The sequence below is a fragment of the Narcine bancroftii genome, chromosome 9, assembly GCF_036971445.1.
Source record: "Narcine bancroftii isolate sNarBan1 chromosome 9, sNarBan1.hap1, whole genome shotgun sequence".
Lineage (NCBI taxonomy): Eukaryota > Metazoa > Chordata > Chondrichthyes > Torpediniformes > Narcinidae > Narcine > Narcine bancroftii.
In genome coordinates, this window is record NC_091477.1 from 111,147,856 (window position 1) to 111,163,542 (window position 15,687).

The following is a 15,687-nucleotide window of genomic DNA, read 5'->3' on the forward strand; positions in this document are numbered from 1 at the left end:
TATTAAAGTACTGTAATCACTTTAACTAAGCAAAATGTTACTTTTTGGTTATTATATTTTACAGCACTGGAACAGGCCTTTCTGCCCAGCACATCCATGCTGTCCTAGGTGCTTTCCTGTGTTAGTCTGATTTGCCTGTGTCTGTCTTACAATCTCTCCACTAAACCTTTCCTATCCACATATCTGTTTAAGTGTCTTTTAGACATTGTAATTGTACCCACCTCTGGCAGCTCATTCTACACAGCCACTATCCCCCATGTGGAAAAATAAATGGTCTTTGAAGTTTCAAATCTTTCTCCTCTCATCTTAAACCTATGGCCTCCAGTTGTAGATTCCACTGTCTGAGAGGGGGGGGGGGGATGGAGGGGAGAAACCATGACTATTCACTAGATTTATGCCCCTGCTTGAAATTATAAATCTCCATAAGGTCATCCCTCTGCCTCCTTTACTCCAAAGAAAACAATCCCAGCCTAATCAACCCAACCCATCCAGTTCTGGCTACATTCTTGGGATTTTTAGCTTAAACACTCCTTTTCCATTTGGAAGGTATCGGGATTATCTATAGCACAATGAACTTTGGACAGAAGGAAATGTTTTACCATTGCAAATTTAAGTGATCATCTCATCCTTGGAGGAGTGCATTTTTATGTCTCTCCAGTTTAACCTCTCAGCCTGCTTGGTTGCAATTTCATGTCCAATTTTAAGGCTTTGGGCCTGGTTCCGTTACTTCCATTTAGCTACTCAGATTATTGAGGTCGCAGAAATAACAAGATGGGTTAACTCTTTGTCCTTGTGCCTAGTTTACTGCCAGAACAGTAAAATGGAGAGCAGATCACCAACCCAAGAGAGAACCCACACAATTTTTGTGTCAATAAGATTTATAAAAAGCAGGTGTTCTACTTTGCTAAATTATATTCCAGAGAGGGAAAGAAAAATATTGCCCTGATGTTTTAAGAGCTGTATTTAGTTGTTATTTAGATATAATGTTTTGGGTCTAAGAGGAGAACAAAGCAATAAAGGCAGTATTTGTGCAAGATGGTTGTATTGGTACAGTTTCCATTAATAGGCAGTAAGTGCAATGCTATTATAGTGCCAGCAACCTGGGTTCGAACCTAGCGCTGTCTGTGAGGATTTCCTCAGGGTCCTCTAGTTTTCTCCCTCCCTTCAAAGCGTTATGGGGTTGTAGGTCAATTGGGTGTCATGGGCTTGTGGCTGAAATGGCCTATTAAGGTGGTGCAGAATTTAAAATTTAAATTTAATGTTATACTTTTCCCAAATTAATTATATAAAACCAGTGCATGATGGGGGCGCTAAGGGTTGGTTCATATAATGCTCCTGGTCAACTTCTCAGTTAAAACGAACAGGAAAAGGCTTACACCTGTAGTTGGCGCAGTGATGCTACCCATCAGCACTAGAGATCTGGGTTGGGCAGGAGGGAAGAGAGATGGAATTTCATACACAGAAATATGTGATGTTGCATTTTGGGAAATGAGTCAGACCGACACAATAAATAGAAGGGATTTGTGGAGTGTTGTAGAGCAGAGGGATCTTAGAATACAGGAACGTCGAACTTTGAAAATGGGTAGATAGGGTGATCAAAAGGGCTTTCCGATCATCATTGCAGATGTACAAGACATTGCAGAGGGAGCATTTGGGATATCGTGTTCAGTTTTTTGTCACCATGCAACGCAAAGACATTGTCAAGCAGGAGAGGGTACGGAGAAGATTTACGAGACTGTTGCCTGAGCCTGTAGGAAGAGGTTGAGCAGGCTGGGGCTTTATTCCCTGGCGGGCAGCAACCTCCTTTGAAGAAGACCGCAGAGCCCACCTCACTGACAAAAGGCAAAGGAGGAAAAACCCAACCCCAACCAACCAATTTTCCCCTGCAGCCGCTGCAACCGTGTCTGCCTGTCCCGCATCGGACTTGTCAGCCACAAACGAGCCTGCAGCTGACGTGGACTTTTTACCCCCTCCATAAATCTTCGTCCGCGAAGCCAAGCCAAAGATAACAGGAGGATGAGGGGTGATATCACAGAGGTGTACAAAATCCTGAGAGTAATCGATCAGGTGAACACACAGAGTCTTTTGCCCAGAGTGGGGGAATTCATAATCAGGGAAAACAGGTTTAAGATGAGGGGAAGATAATTAATAAAAAAAATCTGAGGGTTTTTTTAAAGACAGGGGTTTGTGAGTGTACAGAATGAGCTGCTGAAGGAAGTGGTTGAGGCAGGTACTATTGTCATGGTTTAAAATTGGACAGATGCGTGGATAGGTTTCGAGGGTTATGGACTACATGCAGGCAACTGGGACGAGTGTATTTTTGTTCCTGTTACTTTTGATTTTGGTAGAACAAGTTGTTTTATTGGCAGCTCTGCATGTGTTCAGTAAAACGGTAACAGCTTTTTGGAAGTTTCTCAATAGAATTTGTTTGCATAAAATCTGGCAGAGAACTTTTCACATTAAGCAATCCCAGTTGATAAAGTCTGTTCTTGATTAAGATCTGACAGCACTATATATTATCACAGTAAAATCATTAGTAAATGATGAATGGTTGACTTTTCAATGAAAATAAACAAAACCAATGTAAAAGGAGTAAAACATGAAAATCTGCAGACACTGTGGTTGAAGTAAAAACACAATCCTGGAGAAACTCAGCAGGTCAAACAGTGTGTTTTGCAAAGATAAAAATACATGTGATGCGCTGAGGTAGCACAAAACTCGAAAGACTGAACAACATCCAGTAAAAGTCTGAACACCAGTTCAAGCCTTGGTGGCTCCCCATGTGACTGGCTCAGGAGGGGCCAGCTCAGGTTTATAGTCAGGTCAGCTGATTGACAGCCAGCCAGGTGGGGCCAGCCCCTTAGTGGTCTTCCTGCAGGAACAGAGATCGCCCCTTGCAGTAGGCTGGTGGTCGTGTCAGCACATTACATAAGCAGTGTTTCAAGGTACATTGATGTCTCCATCAATGTACCTTGATTTTTTTTAAATCTTTGATGGCTAAAAGTATTTTTGATCTTGCAATATGCATGGCCAAGAAGGGCTTGTTAACAAAATTAGCAGCAAATTATGGCATCCACAAGGCAAACAGCAATGAGACCACCTTTAATGTGATAAAGTGTCAAACTTAGCCAGAATATCCTTGAACAAAAACTGCAGGTGAGCGCAAGTAAGTTTAAAATAACATTTTTTAATACAAAGGAAAAGATGTTGAGGAGCAAAGAAGTTTAAGGCAAGGTTTTCAGGTCTCAGTGTTTTGGTAATTCCAGGTAAGCACTAAAGTTTTTTTTTTAAATTGCTGATTATCAAAATTAAAAATAAAAATTGATTCTGGAAATGTCCACCAGGACAGGCAACAACTTATTTAAATTTTATATTTAGACAAACAGCCCTTTTGACCCGAGCCTTCATCACCCAATTACACCCAATTGACCTATAGCCCCCTGATACGTTTTGAATGGTGGGAGGAAACCGGAACACCCAGAGGAAACCCACGCAAACACAGGGAGACCGTACAAACTCCTTACAGACGGCACCCGATTCGAACCCATGCTAAAACAGCGTTGCGCTAATCGCTAAACTAAGCATGGATGTAAAGTTTCATGTCATGAATTTCTGAAAGATGGGAAATGAGTTCTTCAGAAAGGTTATCAAGCTGCCACCTTGGTGCTGTATGTCTTGACTGCTAGGAGGCAATCAACAAGTAAAATTGGCCACTGGAAGTTGGCTTGAACTACTGTCAATCAGTATTCATCGTCCTTGTATTTAGATGCTTCAGTAATCGAACCATTGTTGTTGCAACAAGTCTAAATTTGTGGTGCATTTCCTACATCGAAGATCGAGCTTCCTTTTACATCCTGCCTCTTTCTGAAGTTATACAATATCTCACATTAAATTAATTACTTTGAAGAGCAGCTATTGTTATATAGATGTGGATGCTTGAATGTTTCCATCGTAGAAGTTCATAAACATTAAATCAAGGAACAATGTTAATGATCAATTTACCTGTTTGTTGATATTGGTTGAATGGAAACAAGTACCAACGCATGGTCCAGTGGCTTCCTGGGATGTTTAACATCTCCATAAACAAGCAGAAAGGATCTCAGTTGAACATTTCCTTTGAACGCTGCAAGGTTTCACTGCTCTGTAAAACATGAAAGTCAGCAGAAATGCTGGAGGAGCTCAGCACGTCTTTCAGTGTCCATAGGAGGTAAAAATATATATTACTAACCTTTTGGGCCTGAGCCCTTCCTCGAGGAGGAGATGAGGCCTGAAATGATGGTAAATATATCTTTACCTCTGATTTATGCTGCGAGTCCTGCTGAGGTCCTCCAACATTTCTGCTCTGTGTTCTCATTCTGCTTTATAAAGAGAAAGAACGATTGGCATTTAGGAAACACTTTTTCTGCCCTTAGGACATCCAAATGCACTTTAAAATCTAACAGAGTTATTACTGTTGTAAGACAGTATTGTGGTAACCAGTTGGTACACAGCAAGATCCAACAATATGAACCATCATGTGCTTTTCTTGGTAACATGATTTAAGGGATAATTATCAACTTTTCTGATTTTCTGTTATAGTTCTGCTAGATTTTTTACTTCTACTTGAGACAGACGTGGCCTAAGTTTAGCGTGTTATGGAAAAGACTAACTCTGGCAGTCAGTACTTAAGTGGAGTGGTGCTTCTGGTATAAATTTCAGACTCGGAGGGAAGAAGGTAGCTGGCCATGTCACGGATAATATGTGATTTTTTAAAAATGGAATTTGACCTTTAATTGTTTGCCATTGACAGATTAAGCCAAATCTTTTCTCTAAATCCTCCATAGTAACTACTAAAGTTAAACTATGTCCATGTCTATGATAGTCTTTTAAAAAAAAGTGACATGTGGTGTGGATAAAGAAGAACCAGAGGAGAGATTGAGTCATCTGGGATTGAATTTGCTGGAATTTAGAATAATGAGAGGGGTTCCTATAAACTTGTATAAAATTATGAAAGGCCTAGATAAAATAGAGGTTGGTAAGTTGTTTCCATTGATGGGGAGACTAGAACTCGGGGACATAGCCTCAAGATTCAGGGTAATAGATTTAGGATGGAGATGAGGAGGAACTGCTTTTCCCAGATGGTGGTGAATCTGCTGAATTTTCTGGCCATTGAGCAGTGGAGGCTACCTCAGGAAATATATTCGCCAAGGTTGGATAGATTTTTACGAAGTAGGGGAATTAAGAGATATGGGGAAAAGGCAGGTAGGTGGAGATGGGCCTCTCATCATATCAGCCATGATCTCATTAAGTGGTGGAGCAGGCTCGACGGGCAGGATGGCCGACTCCTGCTCCTATTTCTTGTTCTTAAGTCAAAGGATATAGTGGAAAATAAAGCTCATGGTGGGAAGGTAACATATTGGCGGAGATAGAAGATTGGCTAGCTAACAGGAGATGGAAAACAGTGTAAATGGTTATTTTTCTGGTTAGCAAGATGTAACAAATGGCGTGGCATGGAGGGATGCTGGGATTTCAATTGACAGTTTGTTTAAATGACTCAGACGCATGTATGAAAGTTTGGTTCCTCAATTTGCTGATGTCACAAAGAGGAGATATTACAGAGCTCTAATATGCAGAGAGATTCAAGATACTTTAACAAAGGGCTCAGGTAATAATGTCGGTAATATACCTTTACCTCTTATGGACACTGCGAGACCTGCTGAGTTCCTCTAGCATTTCTGTGATTTCACTACAATCACAGCATCTGCAGACTTTCATGTTTTGCTTCAGAGAGATTCAGGTGTCCTACTGCAAGATTCACTAAATAATGGTATAATAAAATAAGCCATCAGAATTATATAGTTTATTGCAAGGGACTTGAAAACAAAAGCAAGGAAATTGAACTTGAGTTGTGTGGTGCATGCATTAGACTACGTTTGACCTGCTGCCTGCAAGACTGGTCTTCATGTGTAATGAAGGACATTAAGGCACTTGGTGGTTCATGAAAGGTTTAATCATGGAACAGACAGGTTACATTACAAACAATCTCTCATACTGGTGCAGTGTTGTCTCCCCTCTGAAGTATCAAGTTCAAGTTTGTTATCTTACATATACAAACCCATCAAAATGGTATCACTCCAGACCACGAGGCACGGAATATCACACAATACACAGTTCATAATGATCACATAAATAATCAAAATAAATAAATAAATAGATAGAATTTGGGATGATTTACATTGCTACACGATATTGTTCATCAATCTGACAGATGCGGGAATTCCCAGCCTGGCGATCCTGATTTTGAAGCTCCTGTACTATTTCCTTGTTGATAGCAGGTTAAAGATGCTGTGTGCTAGATGGAAGGGAACTTCTATCATTTCTAGAGCCTGATTTTAAACAATAGGTCCTAGTAAATGCCATCAATAGATGAAAGGAAGACCCCAGTGATCTTCTCTGCTGCTTTACAATGCACCATATGGTATTTCAGTCTGATGCTTTGCAGCTACTCTACCATAGAAGGATGCCACTGTGAACCTGCTCAGTATTCTGTGGGCGTATAAGTGGGTTCTCCACTGCAGTTGGACATTAGTGAACATGGGAAATGAGGCCCTGGCCAAGATTCCAACCTGTCTGAAATTTGACCCTAAGGGAGTATTCTCTCCTGAATATTAACTGAGTGGGTCGTTAGTTAGGTTGCATTGTGAACGCTGGTCCATGTTCTAAAAAAGCAGTACAATGATTGATGAGCCTCGTCACAACGTGTAGTTACTGAAACAGAGTGTTTCCAGCATTCGCGGTTTTCAGTTCAGATTACCCGCAGCTGCAGATTTTTTTTAAAGTTTCATGAGGCCGAGTTTGCTTGAGGAAAAACCATCAGCATAGACTTGTCAAACCAAAGAAATGACCTTTCACCTGTAAATTCTGTGTGACTGTGGATGAGCAAAGCTAAATTGACCATTGATGTCACAGGTGCAGTTGGGATGCTTGTCACTAATAACTTGTATATAGAATTAGTATGAAAGTTTTCCCTGCACTATGTGTTATACTTGAGCTGCCTGGATAGCACGCAAAAAAAAGGCAGGAAACTGCAGAACCACTGTGCCACTTCCACTCTTCCCATTTTCCTCCACTTTCTTGTCCACTTCCTTTCCAACTCCTCAACCATTCTAATACCCTCCTCTCCAGTTCCATCTCTTCCACCTCCAGCTTCCCACTGGATTCTTCCACTCTCTACTTTTACCTGAACCCCACCCCCCCACCCCCCCACCCCAATTCCATTCCACATGATCTCTACTTTTACCACCATCCTCACCTTTTTAATCAGGATCCAACACCACCACTCCACCCTGTATGACTCATCTTCTGCTACTTGACCCCTTCTCTCTGGCGCTTGTCGCTCTACTGCCTCTGACCATCATGCTTCACTTGTCCCTGTTTCACTAACCCCACAGAGGGCCCAAGTCCTATCCCTCCTACCATGTCCTCTTTCCACCGGCCTCTCTTCCCCACATCCTCCAACTTGGCCTGAAACGTTTTATCCCATTGACTCGAACTGCTGAGTTCCGAGCAGATTGTGTTCATCTTGCAAAGAGAAGTTTTTCATTGTATCTCAGTTACAAGTGACAATAGACAATTCAATTCTGAATGCCAGTGATTGCGTGGAATTTGCACCTCGTGGACTTGACTTTAGGAAATTTGGGCGGCACAGTTGGTGCAAATCTGTTACAGCGCCAGCAACCTCAGTTCGAACCCAGCGCTGTTTGTAAGGAGTTTCTACGTTCTCCCTATGTCTGTGTGGGTTTCCTCTGGATGCTCTAGTTTCCTCCCACCCTTCAAAACATCTGGGGGCTTGTAGTTTAATTGCTGTATTGGGGGGGGGGCACAGTTTTGTGGACCTGAAGGGCCTGTCACCGTGCTGTATGTCTAAATTTAAAATTTACATTAGAATTACTGAATGAGTTGATGCTAAGAACCTTATTTACTTTCATTTCTTACTGAAGAAAGTTCCTGGAAGTGGGGAAAATAATTTGGAGATTAATTATAAACTATTTTCACGGTGGCTTTGGCAGAAATTGAAAAGAGCCATGTGTTGAAAGTTCAGATTTAGTGTCACAGTACCTACATGACATCACATATAACCCTGAGATTCTTTTTCCTGCGGGCGAGGCAGAATTACCACTTATTGGTAGTGCAAAAAAAACTATACTCAAGAAGATACATACACAAGTAAACAAATAAAGAAATGAAAGCACACTGTGCATACAGAAAGGGGAAAAAAAGCAATAAAGTGCAAAAGTAAGAGTCCTTAAATGAGTCTCTGATTGAGTTTGTTATTGAGGAGCCTGATGGTGGAGGCGTCCCTAAACCTGGTGGTGAGAGTCTTGCGACACCTATACTGTTGTTTTTTGAAAATTTTATTTATAATTTAAAAATACATATATATATATAACAAACAAAAAACACAAACAAAAATAAACAAAACCACCCTCCCCCTCCCACCCCCAACAGACCCCTCAAGGGGAGCACAAAAACATATCAATTAATTACATACGCTGTGATATGTCAAACTTACAATTAAAAAATTAAGATATTTCCAAACCCAAAAATTTCAAATAAGGTGACCACATCTGAACAAAAAAAAATTGTTATGCAAATTATATGTTATTTTCTCAATATAAATACAAGATCTCAACTCATTATGCCAGTGGGCTATATTTAATTCCACATTATCTTTCCAAGTAATCGCAATACATTTTTGTGCTACTGCTAATGCTAAACGAACAAACACCATCTGAAACTTGTCCAACCAGTAACTAGAGATACAGTATAACCCAACAAAAAAAATTAATGCATCCAATGGTAACTTAATCTTAAATAATTCTTCCAAAAAGATTTTAATTTTTTTCCAGAATGATTGAACCTTATCACAAAACCAAACTGTGTTTACAAATGTTTCAGTATGAAGTTCACACCTAAAACATAAATCTGAATTACTAAAACCGTATCTTTTTAACTTCTCGGGAGTCAAGTACAACTGATGTAAAAAAAAATATAATTAACTAAATTATATCTTAATTAAGTAATTTAGTAACATTATCTTGACACATAACTTCCCATTCCTCCTGAGATATATCAAAAGATAAATCTTCTTCCCATTTAATTCTGGATTTACTTAAATCTGATTTATTCATCTTATTCTGTAACAAGGCATACACGTCTGAAATAATCTATACTGTTCATTGATGTGATTGTGTTCCATTCATCTTTTCACCTATAAAGTTGTTCACAAGCCATCCACTTTGCTACTGAGTCAGGAAGACATGCCTGCAATTTTAGAGGGTGTAAATTCTTCTCAGAATTCTAGGCCCTGCCTTGTGTTATTAAAACCTGCAAGAACTGCCAGCAACATTTGATTCCAGCTTTTAATTTTCATCTTTGCGTGAGAAGAGATTGCAACCCCCTGTGAAATTTTTCAAAGAACAGAATTGTGATTTCATTGAGATAACTGCTATGTGGAAAAAACTAAGTTATAAAACACAGCACATATGTCTGCCACTTAAAAGGATGGAAACTCATCCAACATAATTCTAACATCAGAAAACAGAGCAGCTTGGAGGAGTCGCGTGATGGAGTAGTGACCGGTAGGAGAATACCGGCCCTCTCCAGAAAAGAAAGAAAAAAGTCAAGGAAAAGCAAAGCCCCAGATACACAAAACACAACAAATAAAAGATGAAGGTGTAGTGAAAAGAAAATGACACCTAAGAAAGAAAAACCAAAAACAATGGGAAAAAAAGAAGGGAAGACTCCTGAAGAGAAAGGAGAAGGCCTTACCTGCACAAAAAAGCAGGGACCCGCCGTGGAAAGAGGTGCCCGCTCCCTGAGGGTAGTGGAGACCCCGCAGGGTCACAACATCCCGACCGCAGGACTGCAAAAATGGCTCACTGAGCCAAACAGATGTGCACAACTGCGCATGCGCTAGAAATTGCGCATGCACGATGCACACAACAAGGACGAGGAGAACACCGATGGGAGGGGGGACCAGCTGTGGAGTGAACCTACTCAGCACGACAGCAGGGCTCCCAGCTGGAAGAAAAAGAAAGCAACGGGAAAGGGAGGGATGAGAAAGAAAAACAGAAGCAGGAGGCTCAACAGATAACCAGCTCAGAAGAAGAGGACCAACATCAAGAAGCCATGGAAAAAAAAATACCCAACAAACTGAGGCAATCAGCTCAACAAGAAAGTCAGAAGAGACACAGATACAAGGAAGAGAAGTGGAAGACACAAACCCAAGAGCAGACACAGAAGAAGAAGAAGACCAAGATCTACACAGAGGAATAGAAGGTAAAATGAATGGAGAGTACATAGATTTTTAAAAATTTTAAGAACAAATGAAAGCATTAAAAGAATGGTTGACACTAGAATTTAGTGAAATGAAAAGAAAAATGAAAAGTACAGAAGAAAAAGTGAGTAGAATAGAACTGGTCATAACAGATGTAGGGAAAGGATTAGAAAATGTGGAAGAACGTGTAATGGCAGTAGAAATGGAAGTGAACGACTTAAAAAGAAAATTGGAAGAAAGTGACAAAAAAGTTAAAGAAACACAAGAGTTTTTAGCTCAGAAGATGGATATAATGGAAAACTATAGTAGGCGAAACAATATAAAGATAATGGGCCTTAAGGAAGATGAAGAAGGCAAAGATATGAAAGAATTTATAAATGAATGGATCCCAAAAGTCCTGGGATTGCCAGAAATGTAGGAAGGAATGGAAATAAAAAGGACACACAGAACATTAGCCCCGAAACCACAGTCACATCAAAAACCAAGATCCACTTTAATAAAATTTCTGAGATACACGACAAGAGAAAATATATTGGAGAAGGCAATGAAAAAAACCACTGGAGTACAAAGGTCAAAAAAATTTTTCTACCCTGACATAAGTTTTGAGCTCCTAAAGAAGAGGAAGGAGTTTAACGCAGCAAAATCGATCCTATGGAAAAAAGGCTATTAATTTATGTTAAGACATCCAGCAGTGCTTAAAATAGTTATCCCTGGGGAGCAAAACAGACTGTTCTCGGATCCAGAAAAGCACAAGAATTTGCAGAATGCCTGCAGGACAGAAAGAGAGATGAAGAGATGTAACAAGAACAAAGAATGACGACAAATACATATAAAGATGTAAAAATAATGTATAAATAAGAATTAAAGGAGGGAAGAAAAGGGAAGTAAGGGAGAAGGGGGGAAAAAGAGGAGGGGGTAAAAAAAGAAAAAGAGAAGAAAAGAGGGGAGCTTTGTTCTAATGTGAAGATAAAAGTCTTTTCTGGAGGGGGTTGGGTGGGAGAGAATAACAGTTGCTGCGAAATCAGTTGACGCGAATGGGTTCGCAGTCCAAAAGGAGAGGGGAGTTATGGTTGCCCGGCAAGGGACAAGGGGTGACTCAGAGAGGGGGGGACACTTGGAGTTAAGGGAATTTTAGATGTGGGAGTGGTTGAATTATTTTACGTTTTAGAAGTGTTGTCATACATTGAGTTCAAAAAAAGGAAAACTGAGAAATGAAAATGGGGTAAAGGGGAAAGGTGGTGGTGAGAAAGCAGAAATGAGATGTAAACAGAGTATGAGATGGCCATATTGAACTATATGACTATAAATATTAACGGAATACATAACCAAATCAAAAGGAAGAGGCTATTAAATTTACTGAAAAAAGAAAAAATAGATTATAGCATTTGTGCAGGAAACACATCTAACTGAAGTAGAACAGAAGAGATTAAGGAGAGTCTGGGTAGGGCACGTAACAGCAGCATCATATAATTCAAAAGCCACAGGTGTAGCTATATTAATCAATAGAAATGTACCAATCAAAATAGAGGAGGAAATAATAGATCCAGCAGGGAGGTATGTAATGATAAAGTGTCGGACGCACTTAGAATTTTGGAATTTGCTCAATATATATGCACCTAATGAAGAGGATCAAAAGTTTATGCAAGATATTTTTTTGAAAATTGTAGATACGCAGGGGAATATATTGATAGGAGGAGACTTTAACCTTAATTTGGATTCAAAGATGGATAAAACTGGAAAAAAGACTAGCAAAAAGAACAAAGTAGCCAAATTTATGGTTAAATCAATGCAGGAAATGCAACTTTTGGATATATGGAGGAGACAACACCCAAAGGAGAAGAAATACTCATATTATTTAAATAGACATAAAACATACTCAAGGATTGACGTGTTCCTGTTGTCAGCCCATATCCAAGGGAGAGTTAGGAAAATGGAATAAAAAGCTAGATTGTTATCCGATCACTCACCATGTTATTAGCAATAGAACTGGAGGACATCCCACCAAGAACATACCTTGGCTTCATGGACGAAGATTTATGGGGGGGTATGTCCATGTCTGCTGCAGGCTCGTTGGTGACTGACAAGTCCAATGCGGGACAGGCAGGCACGGTTGCAGCGGTTGCAAGGGAAAATTGGTTGGTTGGGGTTGGGTGTTGGATTTTTCTTCCTTTGTCTTTTGTCAGTGAGGTGGGCTCAAGAACATATAGATGGAAATTAAACTCCATGCTACTTAACTCAGGAATTTAGAGAATTTATTGAGCGCCAAATTAAAATGTACTTTGAAATAAATACGGAAACAGTGAAAGACAAATTTATATTATGGGATGCAATGAAAGCGTTCATCAGAGGGAAGATAATAAGTTGTGTAACTAAGATGAAAAAGGACTACAATAAGGAAATAGAATAGCTGGAAAGGGAAATAGTAAGTACAGAAAAAGAACTAGCAACAAGGGAAGATACAACAAAAAGAAGAGAATTGGCAGACAAAAAAATAAAATACGAAACACTACAAACGTAAAAGGTGGAGAAGAATATAATGAAAATAAAGCAGAAGTATTATGAGCTAGGAGAAAAAATGCACAAAATACTAGCCTGGCAGCTTAAAACAGAACAAGCTAAAAGAACGGTATTGGCATCAAGGAAAAAGGACAGACAAATTACATTTAACCCAAAAGAGATCAATGAAAACTTCAAGGAATTCTATGAGCAATTACACCAAACTGAGAACAAAGGGAAAGGAGACAAAATAGATGAGTTTTTAACTAAAATTGAACTACCGAAATTGCATTAAGAGGAGCAAAACAAATTGATAAAACCATTTGAAATAGAGAAAATACAGGATATATTAAAGAAGCTACCGAACAATAAAACCCATGGAGAGGACAGACTCCCAATAGAATTCTATAAAACATTTAAAGAGTTATTAATTCCTCCTCTCCTGGAAGTAATGAACCAGATAGAAGAAACACAAAACTTGCCAGATTCATGTAAAACAGCAATAATTACAGTAATACCAAAGACGGGGAAAGATCCACTAACACCAGCATCGTATAGACTAATATTTCTACTTAATTCAGATTATAAGATAATAGTAAAACTATTAGCAAACTGATTACCGACTGTGTACCAAAAATAGTAAAACTAGATCAAACTGGATTTATTAAGAAAAGATGAACAACGGACAATGTCTGTAAGTTCATTAACTTAATCCATGCAGTACAAGGAAATAAGACATCAACAGTGGCTGTTGCTTTAGATGCAGAGAAAGCCTTTGACAGGGTAGAATGGAATTATTTATTCAAAGTATTAAAGAGGTTCAACCTACCATAGAAATATATTAATTGGATTAAAGCATTATATAAGGGTCCAATGGCGAAGGTGACAGTAAATGGATATATATTGAACCAATTTAAATTAAGGAGGTCAACTAGACAGGGATGTCCACTATCTCCCTCACTGTTCACTTTAGCAATAGAAGCATTGGCAGAACTGATAAGAAAATAAAATAAAAGGAATAAAAATAAAAGAGAAGGAATATAAATCAGTTTATTTGCAGATAACATCATAGTATACTATACAGAACCAGAATTATCAATAAACGAATTACATAAGAAATTGAAGGAATATGGAGAAATATCGGGGTACAAGATCAGTGCAAATAAAAGTGAAGTGATGCCAATGAATAATGTGGATTACACAGAATTTAGAAAATAATCACCATTTAAATGGCAAACACAAGCAATCTGATACCTAGGTATAAGATTAGATAATAATCTAGGCCATTTATACAAATTAAATTATCAGCCATTAATGAAGAAATTACAAGATGACTTAGAACATTGGAAAGATTTACCACTAACACTGATAGGAAGGGTAAATTAAAATGAATATCTTCCCAATGATACAAACCTATTTCAATCGTTACCAATTCCCTTAACAGAGAAATTCTTCAATGAACTAAAGAGAATAATAAGGAAATTCTTACGGAAAGGGGGGAAACCGAGGATAGCGCAAGATAAATTAACAGAATGGTACAAACAAGGTGGTTTGCAGCTACCAAACTTTAAAAATTATTATAGAGCAGCACAATTATATCAGATTTTTATCAAACAAGGGAAAAACAGATTAGACCAAGATAGAGCTAGATAAAATAGGGGAGAAGGTACCAGAACATATACATTATAAGTGGGATGAAAAACTGGTGCAATATAGAAGTTCACCAGTACTGCACCATCTGCTCAACATTTGGAAGAAGATTCACGTAGAAAGGAAAAAAAACAAATTTCCAACTACCAAAATTATTATTGATGCAAAATCAACTAATCCCTTTCATAATAGATATCCTTTCCTTTAGAGAATGGGAGAGAAAAGGGATTAAAAGAATAGAAAATTGTTTTTTGGGAAATAATTTATTATCATTTGAACAAACGAAGTACAAATATGGAATAACTCACGGTACAATGTTTGCATACCACCAACTGAAAACCTACTTAAAGGACAAATTGGGAAGAAGACTGAGATTACCAGAAGGAAGCAGCTTTGAATATGTGATCACAGACACAATGATAATTAAAAGATTTATAACAAACATGTACATCAAGCTGCAAGAGAAAGAAAATGATGAAATAAGCTATAAACCCAAACATAAGTGGAAACAAGATCTAAACATAAAGATAAAAAATGAAATATGGGAAAAGTTATGCTCCAGAACTATGAGAGAATAAATATGAGGTTATGCATGATACAATATAATTGGTTACACAGGCTATATATCACGCCACAAAAGTTAAATAAATTGGACCCAACAGTATTAGATAGGTGTTTTCGCTGTAAGAAGGAAATGGGAACAACAGTACATGCAATTTAGGCATGTAAGAAAGTGAAAAAGTTTTGAGAGGATTAAATCAGGTATTAAATAAAATCACAAAAAGCAACATACCAAAAAATCCAGAGATCTTTCTTCTAAGTAATATAAGAAGTAAGGAATTAGGCCTCAAACTGGATGAAGCGCAAAAAAGATTTATTATGATAGCCTTAGCTGTAGCAAAAAAATGTATAATGTCAACTTGGAAATCAGAAGAGAGCCTAAGAGTACAGCAATGGTACATGGAAATGAATAAATGTATTCCATTGGAAAAAAATATATATAATTTAAAAAATAGTCACATTATTTGAACAAATTTGGGAACCGTACATGGAACACAACAGAGAGGGCCTATCGCGGATCCCATCCCCCAAAAGGATAGAATGAGAAGAAGACGAAATGACCTGATCTAGTGTGTAAAAGTAGATGACACAATTTTCTTGTTTATTTTCATTGTGTGATGACATTATTTAATGGGTTTATTGTATTGTATATGTTGAATGTT

General features: G+C 38.4%; 1 protein-coding gene across 1 annotated transcript in view; it reads left to right on the plus strand.

Annotated features, from left to right (window-relative positions):
* LOC138742640 (transmembrane protein 255B) overlaps positions 1–15,687 on the plus strand; it is a 57,343-nt gene that overhangs the window by 13,911 nt on the left and 27,745 nt on the right. The window lies entirely within an intron of this gene.